Consider the following 9,144-nt stretch of genomic DNA (forward strand, 5'->3'; position numbering starts at 1 on the left):
TTAACCCGACTCAAATTGCACCTGTAGGGTTAACTAAGAAATATTTTCAGGAAATGATATATTGGCCCTGTTTTTACTTGGGACAGCCCCCTCTGGTCTAAACGAGCAGTCGTAAATAAATTAGAGGAGGCTGTCCTACGTAAAATGGGGGCTACTATATCACGCTAGAAAGAGGCACCAACACCTCTATTTTGAGTGATAGATTTTCTTTTCCTTGTTTCTCAGCTATTTTTCATGCACTTCTCACTCTACCCCTCAATTGCCTCCCACTCGGCCACTCCCACCCTCTGTGCCCCTTTTCCTGGGATTCGATTTCTGAAGAACACAAGTGAACAGAGCCTACCGAAAAAAATTGGGGAAATATACAGGTACACCCCCTCAACTTTATGACACATTCAATGATAACCCTCTCTAGTTTCAATTTCACCAACGTGACTTTTCAATATGTATAAGGTAGACCCCCTCTTTTGAAACACAATCAATGCTAATTAAGATCTCATCTCTAGTTGGTCGACTAGAAAACCTTCTCTAGTCCGCCGACCAAAAACACGGTGGGCCTACATTGTTTGGATGATACAAAGAATTCATTTAATGGGCTAGGATATAGATGGGTGTGCCCAAAAATTCAGCTTCATAGGATAATCCTAACCCTTCGATCAGTGGACGGACTGTCGACTGAGGGCGTATTCTTTATACCCATTGAAAAGTTTAGGAGTGTAGTTGATGAGTTTGAAACTACAAGGTCATCGTTGAATGTGTCACAGAGTTGAGGCGTGTAACTGTATTTTTCGCAAAATTTGAGGGCCGACAAACATGGATTTATAGAATTTTTTTTTCAATAAAAATTAATTTGTCAACATTTTGAAAACTAAATCGAATATTCTCCATGGGAGTTATTTTTTCCAGTGATCGTGCCTGTTTGGTTGCCAAAATGCTGGAAGAATGATGGAGTAGTGGTGGGATTTGAATTCCCGGACACCGTTTGGTTGCATTTGAAAAAAAAAAAAAAACCTCTTTTTGACCGGGCGACGTGGGAACCTAAAGAAAATCTAATGCAATTCCTCTAAATCGTAGGTCTTTGGAAGGAAGATTAAGTTGAAACGACACCTCTACCAAAGATCTCCTTCGGCGATACACTAGCGAGAAAAGACGTTGCAAGGAGAGAGACAGGAAAGCTTGGAAAACAGCCGTTGTTGTTCTCTGAACTCACAATCGAGCTCGTCTTCCTTCCCCTCTTCAGCAAAGCTGGGAAAGAGAACCCCTACCGGGTAAGTTCGAATCATTTTTTTGCAATTTTTTCGCCACAAGGGTTGCGGAAATGGGGTTCACATTTGGGCAAACCGAAACCCTAGTTTATGAGTTTGTGTTCTTGAAAACCCTCACTCAAAATCCATGCAATCGATGGATGGAACATCTCCGAAACCCCATTTTTGAAACCCTTGTTTCTGAAATTGTGTTCTTCAAACCCTCTTAGGACATGCAATTTTGTTTATTTTCTCTGTTTTATGAGTTGAAAAGGGTAATTTGTTGGCTTTTTATCTATTGTCTCTATTAAACTGGGTTTCCTAGATGGAATAAACCCTCTTTTCGGTGCATGTTTTCCCTTTCACGTGAAGACTCGGCCATTTTTTGGGGGTTCTCCCTGAATAAACCCTCTTTTTGGTCCAGGTTTTTGAACTACTAGTAAAAGTGCACGTGCGTTGCACGTGGAACTACTACGGTATTTTACAACATATAACTGCAAAAAACAAGTTTATTTTACAATGTAAAGCTTCCATCTTCCCCAGCTGGTAGGCATTTAAACATTGATGGAGATAACTACATTCATAAGATGTGGCTGCAACAACTCCAAATTAGGCCATAAAATCTTGTTAAAGTGCAATGCAATCTTCTAGTTCTCAATTCCAATTTCGCGGTCCATGACGCTGCTTCTTTCCATTTAGGCAGCATCTGCTCCAAATGTTTTAACATCTTCAACTATTTTTATTCCATCATGTCATCCAGCAATGTCTGTCACCTTAAAAATTCATAATCCATATTAGAGAACACTAATAAAGAGAGAATACAATTATTAATTCACACCTGTGATTCCAAAAGAAAACTATAATCATCAATAGTTTTTGTTTCCAATCATATAGTAGGTACATCTTGGGACATCAGAACTGATCACAAGCACTTTCAATAGTTATAGTAGGTACATCTTGGGACATCAGAACTGATCACAAGCACTTTCACTACAACAGAGGACTGAATAAAATAGTTTATATGAATATTGTCCAAGAATTTTTCAGAAGATTGATAATTTTTTTTAAAAACATGTTTATTTTACAAAATAAAGCTTCAGTTCATCTGTTCCTTCTCACTGTCATGGGCCAACCACGCATTGAACAAAGACGGGATGACGAGTTAGCTTCTAAAGATTCAAGAAATAGCTGCATTCATAAGATATTCGTAAGATGCAGCTACAACAGCCCAAAAGCTACACACTCGGCTAGAAAACCATGTCAAAAGTGCAATGCAATCTTGTTCTATGGTCCAATTGCACAGTATGACTCGTCAGGCACCATTGGGAAGAAGAAAAAATCAGCTTTGTGTAAACCTCCTCCAGCCAATACTCTCAAACTAAATGTTGATGGTAAATGGCATCAATGGCATCATCATTTTTGTGTTTTCAGGGCCAATTGGTTTAACGAGACTCCACCGACTCAGGCTATCCATCTTGGCATAAGCATATTTAGGGAAGAGATGGAAGGTAGTAAAATAGAGGTGGAAAGTGATTCATCTAATGTAGGTTCAAGGTAAGATCGTAGGTCCCTGGAGATTATCTAGGTTTTTGGATGAAATTTCTACGATGTATGATGATGGGTTTATTTCTTTTATCCATATTCCTAGAAGTGCTAACGATCTTGCAGATCGATTGGCCAAATCTGAAGCGCTGCAGGATTCCTTGTATGTCGGGCAAACTTTGACGACGTGCATTTGTAATCTCGTCTCTATTAATATATCTATCTTTAGCTCAAAAAAAAGTAATAAAAAAAAAAAAACAGTCTACGACTGCGTTCAGAACTCCAACCTAGACAGCATTGATTGCAGCATCTACTTCAAATGTTTTCCATCTTCAACGGTTGACCTATACTCCATTGTGTCGTCGGAAATCTCTGTAACCTGAACGGCCGTATTCCATATTAGTGACCTTGAAAGGCCGTAATTCATATTTAGTGAATATTAATAAACAACGCATGCAAAATATGACACCATAAGCTATTTGAATTCCTTTAAGCTTCTCCAATAGACATGGCTCGTTAAGGTGCACCATACCCCAAACCTGTCGGCAGTAAGCATTAACTGTCTCGGGTATCCAATCAATTAATCCCCCAAACCAACCAAACCGGGGAAGGTTAAACAATAAAGGAACAAGTCTCTCTATTTTCTCTTTAGGGAGATTCAAAATATGAACATGGAATCAGATCATTGAAATATTCATTGGATCTAATTTGAATGAAACTTGATTGATCAGTTCCTTTTAATGATTCAATAAAATAAATGAGCTTCAATTATCCAATGGATGGCTTTGCTCTTTCTATCAATATATGAGCTTCAATTATCCAATGGATGGCTTTGCTCTTTATTGGCATGTAGCACATCGCATAATTTGATATCTATTAATCCAAAGGAAGGATACAATAACATGTTAATTTAGAAGCAGAACCTATAATGTCTTTCAGAAATTTACAAGAAACACATTACATCATTTGAGATCATCAAAACCAAAGGATCCAATAAGGAGTTAATTTAATAGTTGAACCTATAATGCCTTTTAGAAATTTAGCCGTCCATTTGACATGGTTCTCCTAACACAAAATTCTATAATTCTCCCCGAGATGTACACCAGGAAGATGAAGAGGGTGCTAAGGCGCCTGCCACTAGAATGGCATTTCATATTTCCCAGATTATAATTTTTTTCCTGTTACAGGAGGCCCTCCAGATTCTCTTGCACCAAACAATACCTGATTTTCAGTGATTCTGCTCTTAACCACGGCAGAGAACTAGTTAGTGTTGGCTTTCCTTGTCATGATCATGGATATTGCCATGGTGAGCCACTAGCATATTTCTATTTTCATCTTTTCTTTTTTATTTGCTTAACATTTCTGTTATCACATAAATACATGCTCGCTATTGGAAGCAACAAACATAGTGGTTGTTGGATGAGCAACTTGTATTATAGTGAATGAGGATTCATGGAATTTTTGTTGGGTCTTCATTTTTATGATGCGGGAGTGAATTTGAAAATATTCATGAGTGCCCATTGTTCACTTGTTTAAATACTATACCTACTACTGAGAGAGAGAGAGAGAGAGAGTTGGGCATCATAAATAATTAAATATATCCAAAAAAGCAATTATTTTACACCAAGTAATGAGTTACGGCACGTAAAAAGGTAACAAGAATACGTGCTGTATTTCCAATCAAATTTTTAAGGAAATAAATCTAAAGAAACCTTGAATTTTGCTAGAGTCTCACCTCTCTTTACCATTTCTCTAATTAAAGGCAGTTGATCCAATAGATCATTTTCAGGAGGCCACATTTCTCATAAGCTGCAAGTTAGACCAAAGTTAATAAGACTTGCACTTATCACTAACCTAAAAGATGAGAAACATAAATAATAACAGCAACAACATCAATAATAGTAAAAATAGATAGTAATAATCGGAGGCAAATGTTCAGAGTCACCCTCTAGATTCACATATTAAATGTATTTCTAGTTTTGATGATTCACCTTTTTCCAAAAATATTGACCCTGTGCAGAAATCAATTGTTGATTGCTATTATAAATGTAGGTACTAAAAATTGAAGATTCTTCGGACTTCTTCCATTAAGGCAGCATTGGATAACCATTATTATGGTTGGCAACTGACAATGCAATATTTCAGTCCAAGCAAGGCCTGTGGAACCATGCCAAATGTGCATAACTCATTATGATTGAAAGTGTTCAAGTTATTGGAGGCATATTTGAGCTTAAAACCAGTAAGATAGGGAAAGTGTATTTCAATTGTTCCAGGCTTCGACCAAAAAAGAAGGAATACAATAGATATTAAGCATGAAGCAACTTACCAACCAACCGAGTATTGCTGAATATTTTCCAAAGCCCTGACAATTCTCCTTGATAAAAGCATGTTGGTGAGCATGGGAGACTTTATTTTTCAGAACTGCCAGTAAATAATCCTCAGGTTAGGAAAATCACAGGATTTCATTTTGGAACTTGAGGGAACAAATTTGAAAAAAAAAGAAAGAAGAGACCCACAAAAGATTTCTGATTCCGTACCTGAAATTCTTTGATCTATATTGAACATATGCTTGGAAGAAGAAGCAAAGGAATTCTTTTTGAAACCAGTGGAGGAGAAGGTAATATCGGAAATGAGACACGGAGAAGGAAACAAAAGATATACCTAGGGTTCTTCTCGTCGAAGAGATATTGGGGCTAGGATTTCCAAGCAAAGAATCCGCCAAAGAGGAGAAAATGAACTGCACACAGATAAAAGAGGGTTTTTTTTTTCTGAAAAAGGGACGCGTGTTCTAGTGACGGAGAAACCAAGATAGGAAAAACACACAAGACATGCAATTGAAAACGCGTGGCCTGGAAAAGGAGATTACAAGTGGCGGTTTTTTGCATGCATCGAAGAAGAGTTGAAATGGCGAAAATGACCCGAAGAAATTGGATATACCGGGAAGAAATAGCAAAGCAGGGGCAGGTCATTACGGCAAAAGTTGGTTGACGAAATTTGAAGGTTTAGGCTTTTAGAATAGTAAGGATTTTTTGTTGTTTCCTGATGTTTTTCCTCCTCATTCTCTGCATACAATGGCCCAATTGATACGCTAACCAGCCCGTTTTTTAACAGTTTTTGGATCGTGCGTGGCGCCCACAACTGACTCCATCTGGCCCGTCCATTTGGTAGGCAAAGCATTCCAATTCGTGGATCGGCCTTCTGTGTTGCATCTGGGCCCCACACGGCACACTTCATATGAGCCGCCCATCTTATTTTGGCATGGGATCTTAGAAGGGTTCAGATGAACCATCGTACATGGGCCCCACTGTTATTTTATGTTTTGAATGGTTTTTGGGGTCTGATGACCGTTGGTATATTCAAAAGAAGGGTTGGAAAAATTAGAACCGTTGGTATCCTCAAATTCATCAAACCAAACACAGATGACTTTTTATTTTCAAGCAAACTCCCTCACAATTCCATGACAACCAAACAACACCAAAATTACACCTACGACTCATCTCCCCCTTAACCCCTATTCTTTCCTTCTCCCGATTGACTTCCCACTCCACTATTCTCCCGCGCACATTTGGAAACCAAAACCGGCCATAAAGGAATTTTCCATGGCAATTATTTTCCAAAATCTAAAATTCTTACTTTTGAAGGAAAATTGAGAAACTACCTAGGCATGGGAATTTTCCACGGAGTATTATTTTTCTTGGAAATTTTTTTACACCCAATGCATAGCATTGGCTGGACCCACCATTTTTACACCATGCATAGCACAGGTGGGGTCCGCCATTTTACAATTGATGTTCTGATGAAATGGGACCCATGCACCATCTCCACCTCAACCCCATGCATAGGGTGTGGCCCATCATTTTACACCTCATGTTTTGATGGGGCGGATCCCACCATCTCAACTAAGACCAAAACATAGGTGGGCCCACCATTTCCCGTTTTGATGGCGTTGGTCCCGCAATTTTACACCATGCATAGGGGTGTCAATGGATCCAGACGGTCTGATGGATCGTCCGAATCCGAACGTTAATGAACGGGATCTAAACATATGAATAGGATCCATAGGCATATTTCGAATCATCAAATATGGGATCCGAAAATTTTTGGATTGTGCATGGGCACACAACAGATGCCCATTGGATATTCACGATCCGAAATGGTTTTACAAAAATACCCTCCAAATTTTGTTAATGCTAACCCTTCTATGAAAGGTATTTTGGTAAAAACCTCTCTTATCAATTAATAAATCGGATGGGAATGCGATTTCACGAATTTAAGTCGTTTTATTTCACACTTTCACGAAGGAAAACAGAGCGGTTTGTTCTTTATGCATCATATTCTTTGATAATAGTTATACATTATATTTGTGTATATAATTTTGATCAGTTTTATTGTTTACAAGCGTTATTATACACATGGATTAAACATAGATAAAATTTTAATTTATTTGAAGAAAATGCATAGAGACACTAATAGTGGACTGCCATTCTATCTCTTTTTAAAAAAATTAATTGTTTACTTAGCTTAGTAGGACATAATAGGACACTCCGATGGACGGTCCGAATTAAAATGGATCGTGATCATGACGTGGAAAGTAGGATCCGAAGAACAATCCAACTCCGACCCGATCGATAAGGAATTTGAATGGATTGTGACTATAACATAGGTGGATCCGACCTGAAGTTGATCTGTTGACACCCTGACCATGCATAGAAGGGGCATGGAATGCCAGCCGCTATAAGTAGGATGCAACATTACAATGATCTGGACCGTTCATCTCGTCAGCTTTGATTACCAACTAGAGTATTACAGCTGCTAATGTGGCAATTCGATGAGCAAGACTTGGAATGTCCTTTTCTCAATTGCTCAGATTTTTTTTCAAGAAAAGGATACTGAAGCTATCACAATGTGCTCAAGGAATTGCACTTCAACTGTAAGACTGTAAATACTCAAATTGATTACATGTGATTGATTTCATAGGATTTACATATGGAAATTAAAAGCTTAAAGGCCACCTAGAGCCGGGTAGATTCCTTTCACTTTCTTCATGAATTTTTTCTAAAGGATTCATTTTAGCCGACCCCAACTAATTTGGGACAAAGGCTTTGTTGAGTTGAGTTGAAAGGCCAAAGGATGGAAGCCAAGTACAGATGAAAATCACACTAATTTACTGGGGATTAGAAGCCTGTAAGTAAACGATTCTGTTAGATTGGGAATGTTCAAACACCTACATTCAAAGAGATCCATTTGAAAACACAGAGTTCAAGGAATTGCTCATCTGTAAATACTCAATTCGTACATGTGACTTGATATGATTTGCCACATAATAAAAACGTATGTTACACCATGGTACACCAAAACAATATTTTCACAGAGTTACAGGAGGTCATGGTCTATGGAAAATGAAAGTCAGTGTGTTCTCTTCTTTTTAAAAACAGGATGCACATTTACATTAGTCTGTCTATTGTTGAATTATAGTCATTCATCCTCGTCCAAATAATGGGCATAGCAGAGAAGTTACTCCAGATCTTTAATTTAGGCAGCCGTAGTTTCTCCGCGGTTTCGGGATCCTCTTCTGATAGCGAAACCTCTCTACTCGATCCAACATGTTCTCCCATTCCTGCAAAATAGACAACAGTTGAAGGTAAATGGCAGAAAGAACAATTTCAAAACAGCAATAGAAAATTCAAAATATTGAAGTTGAGTGTGTTTAAAATATCAAGGATTGACTTGTAGAACTGATAATAGCACTTATATCTCTAGTTTTAATTTAGGCCACGTTTGGATACCAGCAAGATTTAGATTTGAATTTAGTTGATATTTTGAACTAGATCAGATCCTTAGAATTTCCAAATTAGTTACAACATTGCAAAAAATTCCGATTTTCAAATCTTTTCCTGCAAGACATTATTTGGAAATCAACGTTGTGGCAACTTCTGTCACCATCACTGCTCCTTGACGTTGCTTCGGCAGCAGCGAGACATCCCTCCCTCCCTCCCTCTCTCTCTCTCTCTCTCTCTCTCTCTCTTAAAACATGATCATGAAGATGATTGATGTGTTTTGTATCCAAAACTCAAATCCAAATCAAAATACAAATGCATGAAGAGAAGCTTTTTTTCTCACTTTCAAAACTTATGTCTTCCCCAAATCCTGCCCAACGCTTGAAGAGAAGCTTTTTTCTCCATTTTTTCAGCACTATCGCCTTCCAACACATTCTATGCTAGTTGGGCCTTCATCAAAGTACTGGATTCAAAAGAGGTACCATACTTTGGGTTTTATCTACCTTGTTTAGAATTTCTTTTATTATATTTTTTATCATTCAATTAAATATAAAGCCCAAGATGAGTTAGGGACTTACTAT

At 38.0% G+C, this 9,144-nt stretch overlaps 1 long non-coding RNA gene across 4 annotated transcripts; it reads right to left on the reverse strand.

Annotated features, from left to right (window-relative positions):
* Window positions 1–1,669: 1,669 nt before the first annotated feature.
* Window positions 1,670–5,800, reverse strand: LOC143882256 (uncharacterized). Of its 4 annotated transcripts, none has more exons than XR_013252149.1 (6): window positions 5,324–5,800; window positions 5,113–5,207; window positions 4,778–4,943; window positions 4,522–4,595; window positions 3,074–3,165; window positions 1,670–2,010 (listed from the first exon to the last, which is right to left on the reverse strand). It is a non-coding gene; the product is annotated as an uncharacterized LOC143882256 (long non-coding RNA). The 4 variants fall into 4 exon arrangements; XR_013252146.1 differs by having other exon boundaries at window positions 1,670–2,017; window positions 5,324–5,799; XR_013252147.1 differs by lacking the exon at window positions 1,670–2,010 and adding an exon at window positions 2,105–2,993.
* Between the last annotated feature and the right edge of the window lie 3,344 nt (window positions 5,801–9,144).

Source organism: Tasmannia lanceolata, unplaced genomic scaffold (assembly GCF_043159265.1).
Source record: "Tasmannia lanceolata isolate RefF3 unplaced genomic scaffold, GAP_Taslan_0.1 ptg000007l, whole genome shotgun sequence".
In the NCBI taxonomy this organism is placed as follows: Eukaryota; Viridiplantae; Streptophyta; class Magnoliopsida; order Canellales; family Winteraceae; genus Tasmannia; species Tasmannia lanceolata.